The sequence below is a fragment of the Sus scrofa genome, unplaced genomic scaffold, assembly GCF_000003025.6.
Source record: "Sus scrofa isolate TJ Tabasco breed Duroc unplaced genomic scaffold, Sscrofa11.1 Contig730, whole genome shotgun sequence".
Classification (NCBI taxonomy): domain Eukaryota; kingdom Metazoa; phylum Chordata; class Mammalia; order Artiodactyla; family Suidae; genus Sus; species Sus scrofa.
This window is the reverse complement of record NW_018085301.1, coordinates 104,638-114,623: the sequence shown is the minus strand read 5'-3', so window position 1 is coordinate 114,623 and position 9,986 is coordinate 104,638. Positions and strand designations below refer to the sequence as shown.

Sequence of the window (9,986 nt, the reverse complement as noted above, 5' to 3'; positions counted from 1 at the left end):
CTAGTAGGTGGAGCTGATTCTAATCCCTCTGGTGGGTGGGTCTTAGTCTCTGGATGGGATTAGAGGCAGCTGTGTGCCTGAGGGTTCTTTAGGTAGCCTGTTTACTGAGAGTTGGGGCTGTGGTCCCACCTGGATTGTTGTTTGCCCTGGGGATTCTCAGTGCTGACTGATGGGTGGGGCCAGGTTTTCCCAAAATGGCCACCTCCAGAGAAAAGAAGCTGCTGAATATTCCCAAGAGCTTGCTTTCAATGTCCATCCCTCACAACAAGCCACATTCACCCCTTTTTTCCCAGGAGGTCCTCTTAAGAACTGGAGTCAGGTTTGACCCAGATTCCTATGGAGACTTTGCGTTGCCCTGGGACCCAGTGCATGTGAAAGTCTGAGTGCGCCTTTTAAGAATGGGGTCTCCATTTCCCCTAGTCCCATGGAGCTCCTTCTCACAAGCCCCACTGGCCTTCAATGGCAGATGCTCCAGGGGCTCTTTTCCAGTGCCAGATCCCCACACGTGAGAGTTGGTGTGGGGCTCAGAACTCTCCCTCCTGTAGGTGAGTCTCTGTGAACCAGTTAGTTTCCAGTGTGTGGAATTTCCCACCCAGGAGGTATGGGGTTTTTTCTGTCATGAAATCACCCCTCCTACCTCTTGATGTGGCCTCCTCTTTTTCTTCTGGAGTAGGGTGTCTTTTTTAAGGTTTCCAGTCCATTTGGGTGATGAATGCTCAGGCTTTCGTTGTGAATTTTGTTGATTTTAGGGGAGAAGTTGAGCTCCAGTCCTTCTATTCTGCCATATTAATCCTGTCTCCCCAGATCTTAGTATTTCATTATTCTCCTTTCACCTTGTGACATCCTGCAATTGCCCCCAACTGGGCACCATCCTGATACAGTCCATACAAGTCAGCTGTCCAGACCCAAAACAAGATGACGAATGGATCCTGCAAACATGCACTCAAATGACAATTCCTCAAGAAGACCCTGGTGTTCTTCTCTGACATTCTTAACACTATACATATATACAGGCAGACTTCATAGACACTGCAGGTCTGGAACCACTTCTTCTTTTATTGTGGTTCTTTTTCTGTCCTCATTAAAATTTTGCAAGCTTTATGAAAACAGGAACTGGGATTTATCCATTACTATTAATCTTAAAGTCCTAGAAGGAATTCTGCACTTAAAGACTTACATAAATATCTTATCAACTATATGATTTGCATATATTTTCTACCTTTCTGTGGGTTGTCTATTCACTCTCCTGATGGTATCTTTTGAAGTACAAAACGTGGTGATTTTGATGAATTCCTGTTGATCCATTTTTTTTCTATTACCACTTGTGTGGACAAGCAGTTTGGTGACATACCTAAGAAACCACTGCCTAATCTAAGGTCACGAAGCATCTCACTCTCATGCCTTTCTCTAAGTGGTTTGTAGTTTAAGCCCTTACATTGAGTTCTATCATTCTTTTGAGTTAATTTTTGCATGAAGTGTGAGGTAAATGTCCAGCTTCATTCTTTTGCTTCTGGCTATTCAGTTGTCTCAGCATGGTTTGGTTTGCTGAAAGCACTATTCTTTCCCCCTTGTATTTCCCTGGAAGCCTTCTTGAAAATAAATTGCCCATAATGTGAAGGTTTATTTGTGGACCCTCACTTGTATTCCTTTGTCTAGCATTATGCTAGTATGGCCTTGTCCTTTTTAATTGAAGTATAGTTTCCATAAAACAATTATATAACTTACAGGTGTACAAGATAATGATTCATAATTTTTAAATATTATACTCCCTTTATAGTTATTATAAAATATTGGCTATATTCCCCCTGCTGTACAATGTATCCATGTGGCTTATTTTATACTAATAGTGTGTCCCTCTTAATCTTCTGAACTGATCTTGCCCCTCCCCTCTTCCCTCTCCTCACTGGTGACCACTGATTTGTTCTCTATATCTGTGAGTCTGCTTCTTCTATGTTATGTTCCCTTGTTTGTTGTACATTTCAGATTCCATATATAAGTGATGTCATATATTTGTCGTCTTTTTCTGACCTTTTTCTAGTGGCATAATGCCCTCTAATACCATCCATGGTGCTGCAAATGGCACAATTTCATTTTCTTCATGGCTGAGTAGTAGTCCATTGTTTTTATATTTATATATATACATATATATGTGTGTGTACACACACACACACACACACACACACATATATATCCATTCATCTGGTGGACGCTTAGGTTGCTTCCATATCTTGACAATTGTAAATAATGCTGCTATGAATATTGGGCTGCATGCGTCTTTTTGAATTAGTTTTTTTTGGGGGGTTATACACCCAAGAGTGGAATTGTTGTGTCATATGGTAGTTCTATTTTAGTTTTTGGAGAAACTACTATGCTGTTTTCCATAATGGCTGCAGCAACTTACAGTCTCTCCAACAGTGTACCAGGGTTCCCTTTTCTCCATGTCCTTGCCAACATTTGCTATTTACATTCTTTTTGATGACAGCCATTCTGACAGGTGTGAGGTGATATCACAGTTTGATTTGAATTTCTCTGATGATTAGTGATGTTGAGCCTCTTTTCATTTCATGTGAAGTACTAAGCATGAATTAGTACTTAGTTACTTAGTTTGCAGTAAGTTTTGAAATCAGGAAGTATGAGTCGACTAATTTTAGCCTTCTTTTTCAAGAATGTATTGGTTATTCTGGTTCTATTGCATTTCCATGTGAATTTTAGGATTAGCTTGTCATTTTCTGCAAAATGTATAGCTGAGATATTTAATGGGGATTGTATTGAATTCAGAGCATTTATTATTTCTACTAGGTATTTGTGGGGATTGATTTCTTAAGAATTTAAAACTATAGATCATCTGCCATTTGCAAGTAGAGATAATCTTCCTTCTTTACAATCTATGCCTTCTATTACAATAGATGCCTTCTATTTCCTTTTCTTACTTAGACATGATGGTTGGAACCTCTAGTACAATGTTTAAAGGAAATGGCAAGAGTTATTGTTATTCCTGCTCTTAGAAGGGCAGGAACAGGTAGACTAGCTAAAGGGATAGTGGAGCTCGCAAGACAAAGAGGTCATGTCCAATGATTAGAGTGGGCTGGTGTGGGAGGGTACTTTTTGAAGATGATAGGGTACTTAAACTAGGTGGGCTTGCAGTAAAGCACCACAGAGGAGGAAATAATATTAGAATGAAAGTCTCTGAGGGAAAATGTATATGCTATATATGAGTGATTGAGACCCATTGTATTCAGGATCCTGGCTTTGAATAATTATGGGACCTGAAATGGGGAGGAAACACCTTTTTTTGGCCACACCCATGGCATGTGGAAGTTCCTGGGCAAGTATTGAACCTGTGCTGTATTCGTACCCTGTACCACAGCTGTGGTTTAAACCACTGCACCATGAGGGAAGTTCAAGGAAATTCTGGAAGAGAGTGAGATGTGTAAGGAGCAGAGCCACTTAAATATGTAATATTATTCTAAAAGTTGTACGTTTCAGTAAAAGAAAAAATAACAATCTGGAGTTCCTTGGTGGCACAGTGGGTTAAGGATCCAATGTTGTCACTGCTGTGCTCAGGTCGCTAGTCTGCCATAGGTTTGATGCCTGGCCTGGGAACTTCCACATGCTTTGGGTGTAGCCAATAAACAAATATATAACACACCACATACTAAAAGCCACTGAATTATAGACTTTAAAATGATTTTATGGTGTATGAATTACATTTCAGTAAGACTCTTCTTAAAAATTAACACATCTTACTGAAATGAAAAAAAAAACTATTTATTACCAACATTAACTCTACACAGAGAAGGATTTCCAATGATAACACTGGCAGAAGAGTCACAGGAGGAATTTTTTTTATTGGTTTCATTTTTGTAAACCCATTTAGGTCAACAAATCAAAAAGAAAACTGAAGGATGAAAGATGACTGGGGACAGTTTGCACTAGGAGTTGAAGAATGTAAAGTTTAAATCTTTAATATAAAGAGGACTTATATGAGTCTTAAAACAGCCAAACAACATGAAGAAATGATTAAGAACAATAAAAAAATGTATTTACAGGGAGTTCCCATTGTGGTGTAGCCAAAATGAATCTGAATAGGAACCATGAGGTTGCAGGTTTGATCCCCGCCATACTCAGTTGGTTAAGGGTTGGGTGATGCCTTGAGCTGTGACGTAGGTCACAGACATAGTTGAATCCTGTGTTCCTGTGTCTGTGGTGTAGGCTGGCAGCTGTATCTCTGATTTGACCCCTAGCCTGGGAACCTCCATATGCCATGGGTGCAGCCCTAAAAAACAAAAAACAAAAAAAAGAAAGAAAATAAAAAAAGATAAAATAAAATGTATTTACAGCCTTATGAAAATAATCAGTAAGGCAAAAATTCAAATAAATGAAAAGGAGTACCATTTTTAGCTTTTGATATTTTCAACAATTGAGTCAAAACCTATGTTTTGTCTATTGAATGGCTGAGACACTTTTGCCAAAAATCAGTTACCCATATATATATGCAGATCTGTTTCTGAACTCTTTTGTTTCATTGAGTTATAAACCCATAGCATACTGTCTTGATTATTGTAGCTTAGTAAGCCTTGAAGCTAGGTAGTGTGAAACCCCTAGCCTTTTTTTCCCCCTCAAATCTATTTTTGTTCTTCTAGGTTCTCTGGCATTTGCATATAAATTTTAGAATAAGTTTTTCAATTTCCACAAAAAAAGACTGGTAGAATTAAAATAATTTTTGGGAGTTCCCGTCATGGCTCGGTGGTAAGTGAATCTGACTAGGAACCATGAGGTTCGATCCCTGGCCTCGCTCAGTGGGTTAAGGATCTTGTATTGCTGTGAGCTGTGGTGTAGTTTGCAGACATGGCTTGGATCTGGTGTTGCTGTGGCTCTGGCATAGGTCGGCAGCTATTAGCTCTGATTAGACCCCTAGCCTAAGAACCTCCATATGCTGTGGGTGTGGCCCTAAAAAGACAAAATAAATAAATAAATAATTTTGGCTTTTAATCCTATTTAGTTTCAACAAATAAGAGTGGTAACTATTTAAGGTGTAATGCATGATAGAATTTTGAGATAGAGTCAATAGATCAGAAGTTGGCAAATTATAACCCACAGCCCAAATCCGACCTACTTTAGTTTTCATACAGTCTACCAGCTAAGAATGTTTTTTTTTCATTTTTAAAAGGTTGAAAAAAATCAAAAGTATAATATTTTATAACACATGAAAATTATATGAAATTAAATTTTCAGGGAGTTCCTATCATGACTCAGCATTAATGAACCTGACTAGTATCCATGAGGAGGCGGGTTCAATCCCTGGCCCTGCTCAGTGGGTTAAGAGTCTGGCATTTCCGTGAGCTTTGGTGTAGGGTTGCAGACATGGCTCAGATATGGCATTGCTGTGGCTGTGGCTATGGTGTAGGCCAGCAGCTACAGCTCCGATTTGACCCTAGCCTGGGAACTTCCATGTGCCTCAATGCAGCCCTAAAAAAAAAAATCAGTGTCTGTAACATTTTATTGGGACATTGTCATGCTCATTGGTTTTTGTATTGTTTATGGATGCTATTGTGCTACAATGGCAGACTTGAGTAACTGTAACAGAAACCCATAGGACCTATAAAGCCAATAAATTTACTGTATAGCTTTTTACAGAAAATACTAGAGGATAGTTGAAATCTTAACACTATTGAGTCTTTCTATCCATGAACATGATATATCTCTGCATAAGTCAGAGTTCTCCAGAGAAACAGAACCAACAAGATATATTTATAAGTATCAACCTATTTCTTTTGAGAGACAGAGACTTAAGAGGGATTTATTTATTTCAAGAAATTGTCTCACATTGTGAAGGCTTGGTAAGTCCAAAACCTGCAGTGTAGGCAGGCAGACTGGAGTCTGAGGAAATAGTTTTTCCTTTTTTCTTTTTGGGCTGCACCTGCAGCATATGGAGTTCCCAGACTAGGGGTTGAATCAGAGCTGTAGCTGCTAGCCTACACCATGGCCATAGCAATGTGGGATCTGAGCTGTGTCTTCAACCTACACTACAGCTTGCAGCAATGCCATATGCGTAACCCATTGAGCAAGGCCAGAGATTGAACCCAAATCCTCATGGATACTAGTCAGATTCATTTCTGCTGCGTGACAATGGGAACTCACGAGACTGAGGGAATAGTTGTAGTTCTAGTTCAAAGGCAGTCTGCTGACAGAATTTCTTCTTGCCATGGGGAAGTCAGTCTTTGTGTTATTAAGACCTTCAACTGATTGGATGAGGCCCACCCACATTACAGAGAATAATCTGCTTTACTCAGTCCACTGATTTAAATGCTGATCTCATTCCCCAAATACCTTCACAGAAACACCCAGAACAATGTTTGACCAAATACTGTGAGCTCAGTCAATTTGACACATGAAATTAAACTGTCATAGCCCCTCTCCTCACAATGTCTCCAGCTTCACCTTTAACCTCTGCTAGTGGACCACCATACTTTTGCCAATACGCAAAATTAAAAAAGAAAACTAAATGGAATCTTACAGTTTGTCTGAAATTTTAAAATGTTTTTATATTTATAAAAGAAAGAATGTTGATGGTCAGAGAGTGTGATACCCTTTATGAAGAAGCAAATTTTAAAAGTCTATGCTTTACTACCCAGAGGTAACCATTATTTTCCCATTTTGGTGGATTTTCTTCTCTGACTTAAGAAATTATTTATATTTATATTAGTTGTTACTTCTGAAGAGTTCTGAAAAGTTTAAAGGTAGCGTGGAAGAAAGCGAAGATATGGTAAACTGAAAATAATGTTAGACAAGTGAAAAAGAAGGAATAAACAAGGGTGGGGACATAAATTGAGCCAGGAATGACTCTGAAAATGCACATGGTAATTATATTTGTCTCCAAGCTTTCTGGTCAGTCATGTAATTCACAGCGACTGAAGATAAAAATAAACCAGTTGCTTAAATGGGAACAGTCTAAGAACAGATACAATGCATGGATTTTCTTTTAATCAGCTTCAATATAGGATCTGGGAATCACATTCGTGCATGACATTTGGCAAAAGCAATAGCTTGGAGGCAGAAATAATTAGATGTACAAAGGAGAGGAAGCCAGGGCAAAAGACACAGAAGTAGACCTCAGTTCCACTGTGTATGGCTGATCACCTGGAGTGCTGGACTTGAGTTTAGCTCCTCAAGGCCAAAATGCCAGATAACATTCTGTGTTTAGGACCCAGGATGTTGTGCTTAGAGAGGAAATCTGCAAAGGAGATGTGATTGATTCCCTGCCTGGTGGGAAGAAATTGTCCCTGTTATTGGGGAGGTCCTAATCTACAGGGAGGAGATGACATGTGCATGCACCTGTGTACACACAAACACACACACATGCCCGCACACACAAGAACATGTTAATAATTGAAGTAACTGCAGACACATGGAAACTGCTGCAAAGTGAATAACTGATGGCAGTGTTTCTTAAAATATGTAAAGATACTCAGACTTATTGAACAAGGAGAAATTTGGTCAAGAGAAATTAATGAAACACACCAGTTTTCAGCTGCACTTGGAAGGAGTGAATGAGAAAAGAGAATTGGGGGAGCAATGAGGAATGGACACAAAGTCCTAAAAATGTGGCTTTGACTGGTGGTTATATATAAGATACATATCTACTGTATACTTATGTAATTATATTGTAAGTAAATAAGACTGGGTACCATATCCTAGTCTTGTCACTTACACCATTTCTTTTTTTTTCAGACATCATTCCTTTTTATTTCTAGATACTTCAGTGTGTATTTCCTGTGAACAAGCCATTGTCATATAACTGCACACAAAGATCAAAATCAGGAAGCTTAACATGGACATAATGCTATTATCTAATCTACAGTCCATATTCAAAATTCTATCAAACATCCAATAATGTCTTCTATAGATTTTTTCCCCAGCCCAGGTTCTAGTCCAGGGTCGCACGTTGCATTTAGTTGTCCAGTGGACCTATACCATTTCTTATGAACTCTTGCCTTAGGTATGCTAAACCCAAGAAACTTGACATACACACCAGGAATCATCAGAAATGGGGGCCTGCAGGAAGACTCACTCTTGAGCGTGTGCACAGGGGTGCTGCCTAAGACACCCTCCTGCTCATCAGCTTTCCCAGGCCCCGCTTCATGCCTTTGTTCCTCAGGCTGTAGATAAAAGGGTTCAGCATGGAGGACAAAACTGTGTAGATGACCGTTGCCACCTGGTCCTGGATGGTGTAGGTGGACAGGGGCCGGAAATAAACGTAAATAATGCTTCCATAAAAGAGTGTCACCATGGTGAGGTGGGAGCCACAGGTGGAGAAAGCTTTATGCTTCCCTGCTGCTGAAGGGATCTTAAGAACAGCCGTGAGAATCCGTAAGTAAGAGATGATCACACATATAAAGGGAGTCACCAAGGTTGTCCGTCCTTCTGTGTTAATTACAATTTCATTGACAAAAGTGGAGGAGCAGGACATTTCAGCAGAGGGTTGATGTCACAGAGGAAGTGTTGGATGACATTGGAGTCACAAAAGAGAAGATGGTTTATCAAGAGAACCAGTAAGAGGGAATGGAGGTGAGAGATGGAGCAGGAGAAGGCCACCAGCAGGACACAACGGCGATGGCTCATGACAGTGACGTAGTGGAAAGGGTCACAGATGGCCACATAGCGGTCAATGGCCATGGTTGCCAGGAGGTAACTTTCTGTGTTGGCAACGGCCAAGAAGAAATACATCTGGGTCATACACTCAGCATAGGAAATGGACTTCTTTGACAGGAAGTTCACCAGCATCTTGGGGACGATGGTGGTTGTATAGCAAACATCAATAAAGGATAAAATGCTAAGGAAAAAATACATGGGTGTCTGGAGCTGGGTGTCAGAGCGGATGGCCAGGATGATAAGCAGGTTTCCCACCAAGGTGACCACGTACATGATGAAGAACAGGGCAAAGAGTGGCTTCTGGTCCTCAGGCCGGGAGGAGAGTCCCAGGAGGATGAACTCGGAGACACTGCTGGTTTGGTTGACTCTCTCCATGGTCCTGCATTCGCCAATAAATGTAGAAATATCTAGATTTTTCAGTTCAGCATGTTTCAATTTCTTCCTCTCTCTCAGGATTTCTATCAACGGTCCATGATTTTGTTTTCTTTTCCATAGTGCACAAAAATAAGCTGAATAACAAAAAGTTTAACCATTAGATGCAGGGACATCAGAGAGTGGATATCCTTTTAGAAAAATAGCTCATGTAAGAAAAAAAAAAAAAAAAAAAAAAAAAATAGCCCTCCCAGGTGGATGTGAGTAACAGTATTTCTCTAGGTCCCCACAAATACTTATTAGATATGTCAGGTTGAAGCTTATTTCTCTGCTATCCTAGGAACAAAACAAATAAATACCCAAAACTAAGTGAGTCAGGTAAATAAGATAAATGAAGACACAGGCATACAGAGTTAATAGTCACAGAATAGATTTACAAGGAGATCCTGCTGAGTAGCATTGAGAACTTTGTCTAGATACTCATGTTGCAACAGAACAAAGGGTGAGGAAAAAATGTGATTGTAATGTATACATGTAAGGATAACTTGATCCCTGGCCGTTCAGTGGGAAAAAAAATAGTCACCCTTCCAGAGCCAATATTTTCATTCAAACTTGGCAAAAAGCTACATTATGTAAGAGCCTAAGTTTTAAAATATTCTTAGATGTTGGGGATTTATACGCTTCCAATTATTCAGCACCATTCCAGGAGCCCAACACTGAGATTATAAAGATGAGTGATTCTCAGTTCCTATTCTTTTTTTTGGTCTTTTTAGGGCTGCACTTGTGGCATATGGAGGTTCCCAGGCTAGGGGTTGAATTGGAGCTGCAGCGGCTTCCCTACACCACAGCCACAGCAACTCAGGATCCGACTGCCTCTGCAGCCTACACCACAGCTCATGGGAATGCTGGATCCTTAACCCACTGAGCAAGGCCAGGGATCAAACTTGCACCCTCATGGATTT

The 9,986-nt window shown here is 40.0% G+C and overlaps 1 pseudogene; it reads right to left on the bottom strand.

The window, feature by feature from the left end:
- Positions 1-8,098: 8,098 nt before the first annotated feature.
- Positions 8,099-9,027, bottom strand: LOC100523301 (annotated as a pseudogene).
- Positions 9,028-9,986: the final 959 nt, after the last annotated feature.